The following is a 14,419-nucleotide window of genomic DNA, read 5'->3' on the forward strand; positions in this document are numbered from 1 at the left end:
GAGAACCAATTGGCCTACTGGCAGCACGCCCGAACGATATAAAAGGCGACATGACTGAAGAGTACCTGGAGTGGGCGGGGCATTGTGCCCGTCGGCGGAGATGGGTGGGCGGGGCAATGGGGGCCGTCAGCGGAGATAGGTGGGCGGGGCATTGGGGGCCGTCGGCGGAGTTGGGAGGGCGGGGCAATGGGGGCCGTCAGCGGAGATAGGTGGGCGGGGCATTGGGGGCCGTCGGCGGAGATGGGTGGGCGGGGCATTGGGGGCCGTCAGTGGAGATGGGTGGGCGGGGCATTGGGGCCCCAGCGGAGATGGGTGGGCGGGGCATTGGGGACCGTCAGTGGAGATGGGTGGGCGGGGCATTGGGGCCCCAGCGGAGATAGGTGGGCGGGGCATTGGGGCCGTCAGTGGAGATGGGTGGGCGGGTTATCCTCCTGACGTTTCGGGCAGTGGTGTCCGATACTGACAGCTGGGGCCTAAAGCGCGGTCTGTGGCTTTAGTGACTCAGTAATCAGCTGCTCTATCAATCAGGTAGGTAAAAACAATGACTGCATGTGCTGGAAACCAGATTCTGGATTAGTGGTGCTGGAAGAGCACAGCAGTTCAGGCAGCATCCAAGGAGCAGTAAAATCGACGTTTCGGGCAAAAGCCCTTCATCAGGAATAAAGGCAGTGAGCCTGAAGGGTGGAGAGATAAGCTAGAGGAGGGTGGGGGTGGGGAGAAAGTAGCATAGAGTACAATGAGTGAGTGGGGGAGAGGGTGAAGGTGATAGGTCGGGGAAGGGGGGAATGGATAGGTGGAAAAGGAGATAGGCAGGTAGGACAAGTCCGGACAAGTCATGGGGACAGGTACTGAGCTGGAAGTTTGGAACTAGGGTGAGGTGGGGGGGGAAGGGGAAATGAGGAAACTGTTGAAGTCCACATTGATGCCCTGGGGTTGAAGTGTTCCGAGGTAGAAGATGAGGCGTTCTTCCTCCAGGCGTCTGGTGGTGAGGGAGCGGTGGTGAAGGAGGCCCAGGACCTCCATGTCCTCGGCAGAGTGGGAGGGGGAGTTGAAATGTTGGGCCACAGAGCGGTTTGGTTGATTGGTGCGGGTGTCCCGGAGATGTTCCCTAAAGCGCTCTGCTAGGAGGTGCCCAGTCTCCCCAATGTAGAGGAGACCACATCGGGAGCAACGGATACAATAAATGATATTAGTGGAAGAGTTACTAACTCCAACTCCATGGCGTAGGAAAGGTCTTGACTATCAAACGACGAAATAATACGGTAAACACAGAGTCTATCACCCAGCTCAATGATAGATATAGACAGTACACAGTAAAGAGTAATTGGGTTTTACATACGGTGTCCGCCTCTGGGCGTTGCTCTGGATGGAGTTGCCGTGGTGACGCAGGCAGGCCCGGGCATTGCGCCTGCGCGGGCACCATGTCGATGTCAGTCAGTGGGCTCGGACCGTTGTGGAGGTTATTTCTTTTTGTTTAAAACGGCGGAGATCCTGGTAGCGGCCTGGTATTTGTTGGAGCGAACCGGGTACCTGGGGTATGTCTGATTCCGCTGTAAAATTGCGTCTCTCGGCAGTTCGATTTTTTTAATGCAGTTCCGTTGTCTTTTGTAACTTTGCTGAGGCGGGCACAGGTTTCTGGGGGGACTTGGCGACGACTACTTTGCCTCTCGTACAACTAGGTTCTGTGTTAACCTTGTCCGATTTCACAATCAGCAGTTTCTGCGTTTTAATCAGTATCAACTCCCAACTTTCAGAAGGCTTTTTTGATTCGATGGGAAATAAGTTTTCATAGCTATATTTTCTCGAGGCCATTATGAGTCAATCAGCTGTAATGTGCTCCTCAGGCTCGTCGGCCAACAGGAAGGAAACTGAAGGAACCTAAACGTTACATATTGACATACAGTCTTTCAGGATTCAGGACTCTTGATGTTTTTATAGCCAATAATGTACTTTCTGGAAGTGTAGTCAGTGTAAAACGATAGTAAAAAGGCGTGTTGATTCCTAGACAGGTCTGTACGGTTCTGACACTTTTTTTAAAACCGGATTCTTGCATAACCCCTCTAAGAGTAGTTGTGTTCGTTCTGCCCTGTTTGTGACTTGTACAAGGACGACATTATATAAATGTCGTTTTAGTTTCCCATCGCTAACTGTTGTTGTCGATGGTTTCGCAATTCAGACCCCCGTTACTGCTTAAAATTAATGTTTATTGTACGTTTAACGCATCTCTTATCATCCCCTAGTGCTCTATACTGCATCTCCGTTTGCCCTCGTCTGAGAAGGTGTCTCCTGAGGGTTTAGCTGTTAAGATTTGGAATACTAATTTGTTTCTTGGTTAGTATATGGAGAATAAATGCTGGCATCAAGCTCTATAAAAGGAATCTAGATTTGTTTTTAACTTTTTTAAAGATTCAAATTTTAATTACGATCATGAATATAGAATATGCCATTTGAGATGTTCCATAAATTTGCTGATCTCTTAAGTAACAAAATATTTGAGTCCAGTGTATCCAGGCTGGAAATGGGAGGAGAAAAATCAGCTAGCTGACTCAGTCTTTGCCTTTGCATATACTTCTGTATGGGTATCGTTTAAGGGAAATACTAGACTCTGTCAGTTTGCAGATAAGTACCCTATAGTTGCTAGGTCTTGGGTCACAGATAAGAAATGAGTGCTTGATGAAGAATGCCAAAGTTAGCTGACCCCAGTTAGCAGTTTCCTATTAATTCAGTACCGTAAGGATGGGAGCAAGAACAAAGGAAATTTTTAAAAGGTTTTTTCAATTGCAGCTCATTGTCTTCACCAGTCTTTGGAGATGAAGAATTTGTCTTTTGAAATAAGAATGAGCACTTTAAGCTTAGACTCTCCAGAACTATGAGCAGGTCTAACTGTATGTAAAATGCTAATGACCACATAGGCAGAATTAGGATATTTGGCCCATTAAGTCTGCTCCACCATTTGATCATTGACCTGTTTCTCAACCTCATTCTCCTGCCTTTACCCAATAACTCTTGATCTCCTAACTAGTCAAGACTCTATCCTGTCTTAAATACACTCAATGACTTTGCCTCCACAGCCCTCTGCAGCAATGAGTATCATAGATTCACCACAATCTGGCTGAAGAAATTTCTTCTTATTTCAGTTCTGAAAAGTTGTCCTTTCACTCTGAGGCTGTGCCTTTGGGTCTTAGTCTGCCCTAATAATGGAAAGCACGGTGGCCCAGTGGTTAGCACTGCAGCCTCACAGCACCAGGGACCAGGGTTCGATTCCAGCCTCGGGCAACTGTCTGTGTGGAGTTTGCACGTTCTTCCCGTATCTGCGTGGGTTTCCTCCGGGTGCTCCAGTTTCCACCCACAGTCCAAAGATGTGCAGGTTAGATGAATTGACCAAGCTAAATTGCCCATAGTGTTAGGTGCATTAGTCAGAGGGAAATGGGTCTGGGTGGGTTACTCTTCGGAAGGTTAGTGTGTACTTGTTGGGCCGAAGGGCCTGTTTCCACACTGTAGGGAATCTTAAAAAAAATCTCCACTCTATCCAGGTGTCTGAATATTCAATCTGTTTCAATCCGATTTCCCCCCCTCATCCTTCTAAACTCGAGTACAGACCTGAATCCTCAATTACTCATATGACATGCTTTCATCTCTGAGATCTTTCTTGTAACCTTCCTTTGGACCCCCTCCAATGGCAACACATTCTTGTTTAGACATGGGGGGAAACACTATTCACAGCATTCCAACTGCAGTCTGACTAGAACATTTTACAGCCTCAGCAGTACGCCCTACAGTTGTGTTCTAGTTCTCTTGAAATGAATGCTAATATTGCATTTGCGTTCCTAATTGCCAATTGAACCTCCATCTTAACCTAAAGAAAATCCTGAACTAGAATTCTAAAACCCCTATGTGCTTCAGATTTCCTAAGCTCTTCCCATTTGGAAAATAGTCTGCACCTCCTTTTCCTATCAAAGTGGACAATCTCTCTTTCCCATGTTTTATTCCATCTGCCATTCTTTTCCCATTGACCCAGCCTGTTTACTTCAGCCTCAACACTACCTGTCCATCCACCTATCTTGTCATTGGCAAACTTGACAGGAATGCAATTTGTTTCTTTGTCTAGATTATTAATGCATTACATGAAAAACTTAAAGGAGGTGACAAATTAGATTTGGAAATGATGTTTCCTCATGCATGGCAAACTAGAATGAGAGATCATAGTTTAAGGAAACGGGTAACATTAAAACAGATGAGATTACTTCTCTCAAGATCTGTGAATCTGAGGAATTTGCTATCCTGAAGTGCAGTAGATGCTGGGACGTTGAGTAAATTTAAGAAGGAGGTACAGATTTTTGATGAATAATGGTTTGAAGGGTTTTGGAGAGTGGGCAGTAAAGTGGAGTTGCGACCAAGATAAGATTGTATTTAAAATAGAGTAGACTCGTGGCTGCATTGCCTACTCCTGCTCAGAGTTATATTATGTCCTTATATTATGTCAGTTTTTAAAGTTAAAAATAACAAACCAGGTTACAGTCAAACAGGTTTATTTGGAAGCTGTTAGATTATAACCTAGTGTTGTAATTTTTAACTTTGTCCACCCCAGTCCAACGCAGCTCCACCAGTTTTTAAAATATGCAACTTCTTACCACCAGGAAGTATTTGTAACAAATAGTGAACAGTCAAAACAAATAATAGTGCATGCAAAATGAAATTGCACAATACTTGAGAGAAAAATAAATAGCAGTAGGTGGATTAAGAGTGTGGAGTTGGTGTATAATCTTTTTAAAAGTTGTACATTTCAATGAGTGCTTTTGTATACTGCATACTATGTAATTCCAAATGTGATGTTTCATTGTAATAGAATCATATGTTTTGAATTTTATAGCACAGAAGGAGACATTCACATATCATTCCTGTACCAACTTTTGAATGAGGGTCCAATTATGATCATCTACCACTTTCATTACTAGAAGTAGGCCATTTAGCCCCTCAAGCCTATTCTGCCATTCATTTTGTCATTTTTTATAAATGATTTGGAAGTGAACATAGGAGGAATGGTTACTAAGTTTGCAGATGACATCAAAATTGGTGTAGTGAACAATGAAGAAGATTATCTCAGTACAGTGGGACTCTGATCAGCTGGGACAAGGAGTGGCAAATGGTGTATAAATGTGCGGTAACGAAATCAGGGTAGGAATTGTACAGTTAATGATAGGGTCTTGAGGAATGTTGCCAAACAAAGACTTTGTGGTGCACGCTCATAGTTGCTTGAAGGTGAAGTCACAAATAGACATTCGTAAAGAAGGTATTTTGGACACTTGCCTTTGTTGGTCAGTGCATTGAGTATAGGAATTGGAATGTTATGTTGCAGCTGCATATGATATTGTTTAGGTTTAATTCTGGTCTCCCTGCTATAGAAAGATGTTGCAAAGAAAAGATTTACAAGGATGTTGCTAGTGTTGGGTGGTTTGAGTTATAGGAAGCGATTGAATAGGCTGGGGCTAATTTCCCTGAAGCATCAGAGGATGAGGATGACCATTTTTATAGAAGGTTAAAATCATGAGGCTGGATAGGGTGAATAATCAAGGTTTTATTCCCAGGTAGGGGAGTCCAAAACTAGAGTGTGTAGGTTTAAGGTGAGAGGGAAAAGATAGAGCTCGAGCTTTTTCTTGCAGGAGATGAAGCATATGTCGAATGAGCGGCCAGAGGAAGTGGACGCTGACACAATTACAAATTTAAAGACATCTGGATAGATACATACATAAGCAGGATTTAGAGGGGTATGGGCCAAATGCTGGCAAATAGAATTAGATTAATTTAGCATATCTAGTTGGTATGGACAAGTTGGATCAAATGGGTAAACACAATGACTGCAGATGCTGGAAACCAGATTCTGGATTAGTGGTGCTGGAAGAGCACAGCAGTTCAGGCAGCATCTGAGGAGCAGTAAAATCAACGTTTCGGGCAAAAGCCCTTCAGGAATAAAGGCTGAGAGCCTGAAGTGTGGAGAGATAAGCTAGAGGGTGGGGAGAAAGTAGCATAGAGTACAATAGGTGAGTGGGGAGGGGATGAAGGTGATAGATTGGAGGCAGGAGGAGGGTGGAGTGGATAGGTGGAAAAGAAGATAGACAGGTGGGACAAGTCATGGGGACAGTGCTGAGCTGGAAGTTTGGAACTGCGGTGAGGTGGGAGAATAGAAATGAGGAAACTGTTGAAGTCCTCATTGCCCTGGGATTGAAATGTTCCGAGGCGGAAGCTGAGGCGTTCTTCCTCCAGGCGGCTGGTGGTGAGGAAGTGGCGGTGAAGGAGGCTCAGGACCTCCATGTCCTCAGCAGAGTGGGAGGGAGAGTTGAAATGTTGGGCCACAGGGTGTGTGGTTGATTGGTGTGGGTGTCCCAGAGATTTTCCATAAAGCACTCTGCTAGGAGGCGTCCAGTCTCCCCAATGTAGAGGAGAGCGCATCGGAAGCAACGGATACAATGAATGATATTCGTGGATGCGCAGGTAAAACTTTGATGAATGTGGAAGGCTCCTTTATGGCCTTGGATGGAGGTGAGGGGGGAGGTGTGGGCAGTTTTTGCAATTCCTGCGGTGGCAGGGGAAGGTGCCAGGATGGGAGGGTTTGGTTGAAGGGGGGTGTGGACCTGACCAGGTAGTCACGGAGGGAATGGCCTTTGTGGAAGGCGGAAAGGGGTGGGGAGGGAAATATATCCCTGGTGGTGGGGTCTGTTTGGAGGTGGCGGAAATGTCGGCGGATGATTTGGTTTATGCGAAGGGTGGAAGGTGAGCACCAGGGGCGTTCTTTCCTTGTTACGGTTGGAGGGGTGGGGTCTGAGGGCGGAGATGTGGGATGTGGACGAGATCTGTTGGAGGGCATCTTTAACCATGTGGGAAGGAAATTGCGGTCTCTAAAGAAGGAGGCCATCTGGTGTGTTCTGTGGTGGAACTGGTCCTCCTGGGAGCAGATACAGCAGAGGCGGAGGAATTGGGAATACGGGATGGCATTTTTGCAGGTGGTGGGGTGGGAAGAGGTGTAATCCAGGCACTGTGGGAGTCGGTGAGTTTGTAAAAAAATGTCGATATCAAGTCAGTCGTCATTAATGGAAATGGAGAGGTCTAGGAAGGGGAGGGAGGTGTCAGAGATGGTCAGGGTGGAAGTTGATGAATTGCTCAACCTCCTCGCGAGGGCACAAGCTGGTGCCAATGCAGTCATCAATGTAGCGGAGGAAGAGGTGAGGAGTGGTGCCGATGTAATTGCGGAAGATCGACTGTTCTATGTAGCCAACAAAGAGACAGGTATAGCTGGGGCCTGCAAAAATGCCATCCCGTATTCCCAATTCCTCCGTCTCCGCCATATCTGCTCCCAGGAGGACCAGTTCCACCACAGAACACACCAGATGGCCTCCTTCTTTAGAGACCACTATTTCTCTTCCCACGTGGTTAAAGATGCCCTCCAACGCATCTCGTCCACATCCCGCACCTCCGTCCTTAGACCCCACCCCTCCAACCATAACAAGGACAGAACGCCCCTGGTGCTCACCTTCCACCCTACCAACCTTCGCATAAACCAAATCATCTGCTGACATTTCTGCCACCTCCAAACAGAGCCCGCTACCAAAGATATATTTCCCTCCCCACCCCTTTCCACCTTCCGCAAAGACCGTTCCCTCCGTGACTACCTGGTCAGTCCACGACCCCCCCTCCTTCAACCTACCCTCCCATCCTGGCATCTTCCCCCTGCCACCGTAGGAATTGCGAAACCTGTGCCCACAGCACCTCCCTTACCTCCATCCGAGGCCCTAAAGGAGCCTTCCACATCCATCAAAGTTTTATCTGCACATCCACCAATATCATTTATTGTCTCCTCTACATTGGGGAGACTGGACGCTTCCTAGCAGAGCGCTTTGGTGCGGGTGTCCCAGAGATGTTCCCTAATCAACCACACCACCCTGTGGCCCAACATTTCAACTCTCTCCCACTCTGCCAAGGACATGGAGGTCCTGGGCCTCCTTCACCGCCGCTCCCTCACCACCAGACGCCTGGAGGAAGAACGCCTCAGCTTCCGCCTCGGAACACTTCAACCCCAGGTCATCAATGTGGACTTCAACAGTTTCCTCATTTTCCCCTTCCCCCACCTCACCCTAGTTCCAAACTTCCAGCTCAGCACTGTCCCCATGACTTGTCCTACCTGCTTATCATCTTTTCCACCTATCCACTCCATCCTCCTCCCGCCCCTGACCTATCACCTTCATCCCCTCCCCCACTCACCTATTGTACTCTATGCTGCTTTCTCCCCACCCCCACCCTCCTCTCACTTATCTCTCCACGCTTCAGGCTCTCTGCCTGTATTCCTGATGAAGGGCTTTTGCTCAAAACGTCGATTTTACTGCTCAGATACTGCCTGAACTGCTGTGCTCTTCCAGCACAACTAATCCAGAAGTTGAATCAAATGGTCTGTTTCTGTGCTGTATAACACAACGACAGTATGATTATCGTTAATCTGACAGCAACCTCTGCACACCTGCCTTTGGAAGACAAATATTTATGACTCTCTAACTTAGAGTTAATAGTTTAGGTAACATAGGGAAGGGTTCCAAACTAATCTCATTTTGTAGACAACTTGCATATTTTTACATTTAGCAGTTAGGTCTAATGTTTAGACTGTCACTGGTTCTGAAATTACACCAGCTTAATTTCAATGTGTCTTATTGGAATAGCATATTGTTATAGAGTTGGAGGCAGGTAATAAGCAGTTAAGAGAAAGGGGGCTTAGAGTTGTGAATATGTGGTGTTTAATGTTCACTTTTAGAGTTAAATAATTGATATTATTTTCTTTAAATAGTGAAATTTGAGTTCTGTTATTTATATTTTAAACCGATTACAAGCCGAGATGAGCTTTTCTCAGTATTTGGTTTAATAAACAGAAGGGTTCACCGCCGTGCAAAAGATAAAACAATTCCACTATATCTACCATAACCAGTCCCCTTAGTACCTTGAACTTCAATCAAATAACCCCTAACTTTTTAACTTGAGGTAAATGTTATCTCCCATCACACAGATTTGAAAGTGTTTTCCTTTTCAACCAATTTTCTTCATCAAGAATGCTATCTGCTTCAAGCTTGAGGAGAAACAAAGACTACGTGTTTTTTTTCAGGGTTAAAAATCGCAATACCAGGTTATAGTCCAACAGGTTTATTTGAAGCACTAGTTTTTAGAGCCCTGTTAGCTGAAGTTTTTAGAGCCCTGTTCATCAGTTAGCTGAAGGACCAGTGCTCCCACCCCAGTCCAACACCAGCTCCGCCACGTCTTTTTTTTCAGATTTACCCATTTCCCTATTCAGCATTTTTAATATGTAAGATGTTGACAAATCATTTTTCAACTTCATGAATTTTCTGCCTACAATAGAGAATCTTCAGCTTTATCTAGTGTTACGACATGGCGGTGAACCCTTCTGTTAATTAAACCAAACACCCAGAAAAGCTCATCTCAGTTTGTAATGTTTAAAATATGAATGACAGAACTCCAGTTTCACTATTCAAAGAAAATAATATCAATTTTTTTTTAAACTCTAAAAGTGAACATTAAACAACAACTATTCACAACTCTAAGCCCCCTTTCTCTAAATTGCTTATTACCTGCCTCCAACTCTATAACAATGTGCTAGTCCAATAAGACACATTGAAATTAAGGGTGTAATTTCAAAACCAAACAACCGCTGTTGTCTTCTGTGACTTCACTGTTCCTGTTGTTGAATTCTCTGGGTCATTGTCTTTTTAGAGTGAATATGTTTCATCTGAAAAGATACCCTTTGATAGTGTTTCCTACTTTCTTGGATCTACCTTGATGGCAGTTCTCCTCTCCAAATTTCAAAATGTCCGCATTTTGTACATCCCCAACATCGATTGTCCCATTGGTTCGATGTTGGCGAAGCAATAAATTCAAACTTTATTGGGATATAATTTTAAACTGGTTAAATTCAAATTATTGTCAAAACAGCAACGAAAACTCAGGTATCCATTTCACAGCCTAATATTGCACATTTTCAATTTTCCAATACACTGAGACTGCCATCTAGTCAATGTATAGGTCCTTGTAAACACTGTTCAGAATAGCATTCACTCTCTCGAAAAGGTACAGTACACGCCAACTTCATAACGCTTTCATGACATTTGTTTTCATGGCCATCGCTGTTCAATTGCCATTTGAACAGAACTTATCAAGACACATGATCTTGTTTGAGCAATGACAGAAACTCCATAGCTTTGGCAAACACTGCCAGGGTGTGTGCATTGAAAGAATCCTGAGATAAGACTGTCTTCAAGACTTTCCACTTCAGCCTCCAAAGTATTAGCTCACCACAATCGCAGTGCAGTTAAATGGAAAAAAATATTTAATTTTCTTATTGTGAATCTTGCTTTTTTCAATGTCTCAGTTTCCTGGGTGCCACTCTACAAGATTCCTAGCCATAGTATTGTAGTACAGTGGTTGTATTACTGGACTAATTTAAGAAACCTGTGCTGCTGCTGTTGAGTTTGAGCATTCAATTGTGCGCCATAAATTTGAATATTTGAAATTTCTTAATGTAAATGATATTGTTAAAAGTTGCCATGACTGTTGATCGTTTTACAAACATAGAAAAATCGATGAAGATGCTACTGGTGGCGGTAAATGTGAGTCCCCCATGCAGTTTGTTCCATTTTTCACCAGTTTGTTCCATTTTTCACACATCAAGCAAATAGCCATGATAAACAAAGGGAGTTATTATCACTGTGAATCGTTGAGGTAAACTACCTTCAGAATTGGTTAAAAACAGAACTGTAGGTGCTGTAAATCAAACGAAAACAGAACTTGCTGGAAAAGCTCAGGTCTGGTGTCATCTGTGAAGGGAAATCAAAAAACTCCAGTGATCCTTCCTAGCTACTAATAGTTCTGAGGAAAATGACAGTTTATATGCAGTGGATAGGGTGAGGGGAGGGGGTAAGGTGTAAACAACAGTTAGGGTTAAAGCCCAAAGAGAGAAGAACAGTTGGGCAGATAAAGGAATCAATAACTATCTTGGTTGGGAGGGTAAATAGCTGTTCTTGGAGACTGTTAGTAGCTAACAATAGTTAGTGTGTAATTGCGGACTATGATGTCAAGGCCTGGTGTGTGTGATAGGGGGCTAGGACATGGGGGAGTTAACACCCTAAAGTTACTATTGAGTCCAGAGAGCTTCAGGGTTCCCTGCAGTGAAAAGTGAGTTGGTGTTCTTCCTGCTGAGCTTTGCTGAAGGTATCAGGGTGGTGTTAAAATGGCAGGCAACTGGAAGCTAAGGATCTTTTCTGCAGGCACAACATAGATGTTCTGTGATGCAGTCATGCAGTCACCCAGTCTATGCTTTGTTTCCCTAGTGTAGAGGAGATTACATTGTGAGCAGCAAATGTAGCAGGCTAGATTGAAGTGCAAGTTGTGCTGCTTCACCTGGAAGATATGTTTGGGCCCTTGGATACTGTTGGGGGGGGGAATGGCAGGAAAAGAGGTAAATGGGCAGGTCTTGCGACTTCAGCGGTTGCACGGGAACATGCCATGGCGGTGTTGAGAGTAAAGAAAGTTTTTGGATCAGGGTGTTCCTGGAGGGAACAGTCCCTGCAGAACACAGTCAAGGGAGTGGAGAGAAATAGCATCTTGCTGGTGGTGGAAATGGCAGCTGATCCTCATCTGGTGGGATGGCAGCTAAAAAGATTTTGAGGGACCTAAGGAGCAATGTTTTCAAGCAGAGGATGGTGTGAGGTAGGGAATGAGCTGCTAGAGAAGAAATGGAGGCTGGTACAATTACAACACTTTGGTATATGACTAGAAAGGGTTTAGAGGGATATAGGCCAAGTGCTGGCAAATGGGACTAGATTTAATTGAGGATATCTGATTGACATGGACGAGTTGGATTGAAGGGTCTTCCCATGCTGTACATTAACTGTGTAAAGGACATAACTCCGGTTGGCTGAGCTTGTCCTCAGCCTCAACAACTTCTCTTAAGTCCCCTCATTTTCTCCAGGTCAGAGGGATGGCCATGGAACATTCCTTCTTCCAGTCCTATTCTGGCCCTCACTCACAACGTTCTCCAATATATCAATGGCATCATTGCTGCTTCCCTCTTGTCTGGAATTGGATAAATTCATCAAATTGTTTCCAATTTCCACCCTGTTCTCAATTTCACCTGGTCTGTCTGACTCCTCCCTTCCCCTGTAAAGACTCCATTCCATTCTCCCAGTTCCTCTATCTCCATCATGTATGTTGCAATGAGGCCACTTCAAGAAGGGAGCCTCTGAAATATCCACCTTCTTCCTCAGCTGAGGATTTCCCAGCAATGTTGTCTCCAGGGTCCAATCTATCCCCTCACTTTTGCCCTCCTCTCCTCCTATCTCTTTCTTGCCACAACAGAAATACCTTGTCTACCATCCCACAGCACCTTCCCCTGCAACAGCTGATAGTGTAACACTTTCCACTTACCACCTCCCTCCTCAGTACTCAAGGGCTCAAACATACCTTCCAGGTGAAGAAGCAGCATTCTACCTGCACTTCTCATAACCTACTCTACTGCATTCACTACTCACAATGTGGTCTCCACTACATTGAAGAAACAAAGTGTAGACTAGGTGACCACTTTGCAGAACATTTACATTCTACCTGCAATAAAGATCCTCAACTTCCAGTTGCCTCCCATTTTAACATACCATTCTGATATCTGTTTCAGGTTTGCTGCAGTGCTCGAGCTGGAAGAAAAACATATCACTTTCCGCTTGGGGACCCTGCAGCCGTTCAGATCCAATATAGAGTTTAATCATTTTAGAGCCTGTTTTCTCCCATGTCTTAGCCCCTACACCAGGCCTTGTCATCACAGTCCGCAGTTACACACTACCTATTGTTGGCTGCTAACAGTCTCCATTAATAGCTATTCACCCTCTCAAGCCAGATTGTTATCAACTCCTTTGTCTGTCTAACTGTGCTTCTCTCTCTTTTAGGCTCTATCTCTATCTATTGTTTACTCCTTACCCCTTTTCCCACCCTTTGCATATAAACTGATATTTTGTTAGCTACCATCAGTTCTGAGGAAGGATCCCTGGACCTGAAACGTTAACTTTGATTTCTCTTCACAGCTGCTGCCAGATCTGCTGAGCTTTTCCAGCAACCTCTGTCTTGGTTCGGGATTGATAAGACAACCTCTTGAATGCTGTTTAGTTTTGGTCTGCTTGCTTTTTAAAAAAGTGTTATCACTTTGGAAGTGGCTCAATGATATCTGGAATGAGTGGATTGTCTTCTGAGCAAGTGTCTTGATTAGAGTGCATAAGGTCCTTTAATGGTCTTAATAAGGTGGATGTTTTCCTATAGTGGATCAGTTTTAAATAGGTTGCATAGATTTTAAAATTTGAGGTCACCCTTTCAGGATGGGAGATGAGGAGAAATCGTTTTCTCTCAGGATTGTGAGACTTTAGAACTGTCAGGTAGTGGAGGTGGATCAGTGAACATTATGATCGTTGGATAGACTCTTGTTAGACTGGGGAATCAACTGTTATGGGATAGGTGGGAATATAGAATTTGAAGAACAAATTGATCAGCCATGATTTGATTTGAGTGGCTGAGCAGGCTTAAACAGCTGAATGAATTATTCTTTTGAATGTTTGTAAAATTGAAATTTTGATTCAAATTTGTGTGGCATCACTTAAACCTTTTTTGTACTAAAGTTGTCAGTTGTTAGCATTGACCACAATGTATGAAAAATCTGTGGTCCTTTGTCAAAAGCCTTACTCACTTACAATAAGTGTTAATAACCTTATTTAATATTAGATTCAGAAGTGCAAGTACAGACATTGCAAAGTGGTCAAATATTCTTTCCAATTAAGAATTTTGAAGTAAGCCTTTCAATTATATTGCCCTACATTGTCTCAGGTGCGGGTCTGACACTTGGTCCTCATCTCACTGTAACGTCTCTGATTCTTGACTACCTTCAAGCCTCGCAAGGCACTGTTATATCTGTCAAGAAGGTGAGTTCTCTAGGCAACTAATGATCTTGAATAAAGTATCAGCCTAAGACAGGACATAAAAGTTGCCACTAAGGCAAAGTATAAATCACCTAACAGTTTTATTCTTAAGTGCCAAATTCTGATCCACAGATTTCTTCTTTAACCACCTTGTTTATAGCTACCTCTGTAATCCAGAAGTTTGAACAGATGATCCAGATATATTAGTGCAAATCCTACTGATACATCTGGGAAATATTAAATTCAACTGAATAAATAAATCAGGAATTATAGGTTAGTATTACAAGCAGTAGCTAGAAAACTCCTTTTACTCATTCTTTTCAAAACAAAATCTGTTATACTTAGTTTATCTGGCCAAATGGGACTGGTTCTATGAATGTAGTTACTCTTAACTGCTGTTTGAAATGGCCAAGCAAATC

The 14,419-nt window shown here is 44.1% G+C and overlaps 1 protein-coding gene across 4 annotated transcripts in view; it reads left to right on the top strand.

Moving 5' to 3' along the window:
• The first annotated feature begins 419 nt into the window (after positions 1-419).
• Positions 420-14,419, top strand: part of il6st (interleukin 6 cytokine family signal transduce) — an 88,496-nt gene continuing 74,496 nt past the window's right edge. The window contains exon 1 of one of the 4 annotated variants that reach the window (XM_072571340.1): positions 420-528. The gene's annotated coding sequence lies outside the window, so the exon portion shown is untranslated. Of the gene's footprint in view, positions 529-1,409; positions 1,536-13,982; positions 14,004-14,419 lie in introns of those variants that run through there. The other 3 variants (XM_072571323.1, XM_072571332.1, XM_072571343.1) reach the window with 3 other exon arrangements.

Source organism: Chiloscyllium punctatum, chromosome 1 (assembly GCF_047496795.1).
Source record: "Chiloscyllium punctatum isolate Juve2018m chromosome 1, sChiPun1.3, whole genome shotgun sequence".
Lineage (NCBI taxonomy): Eukaryota > Metazoa > Chordata > Chondrichthyes > Orectolobiformes > Hemiscylliidae > Chiloscyllium > Chiloscyllium punctatum.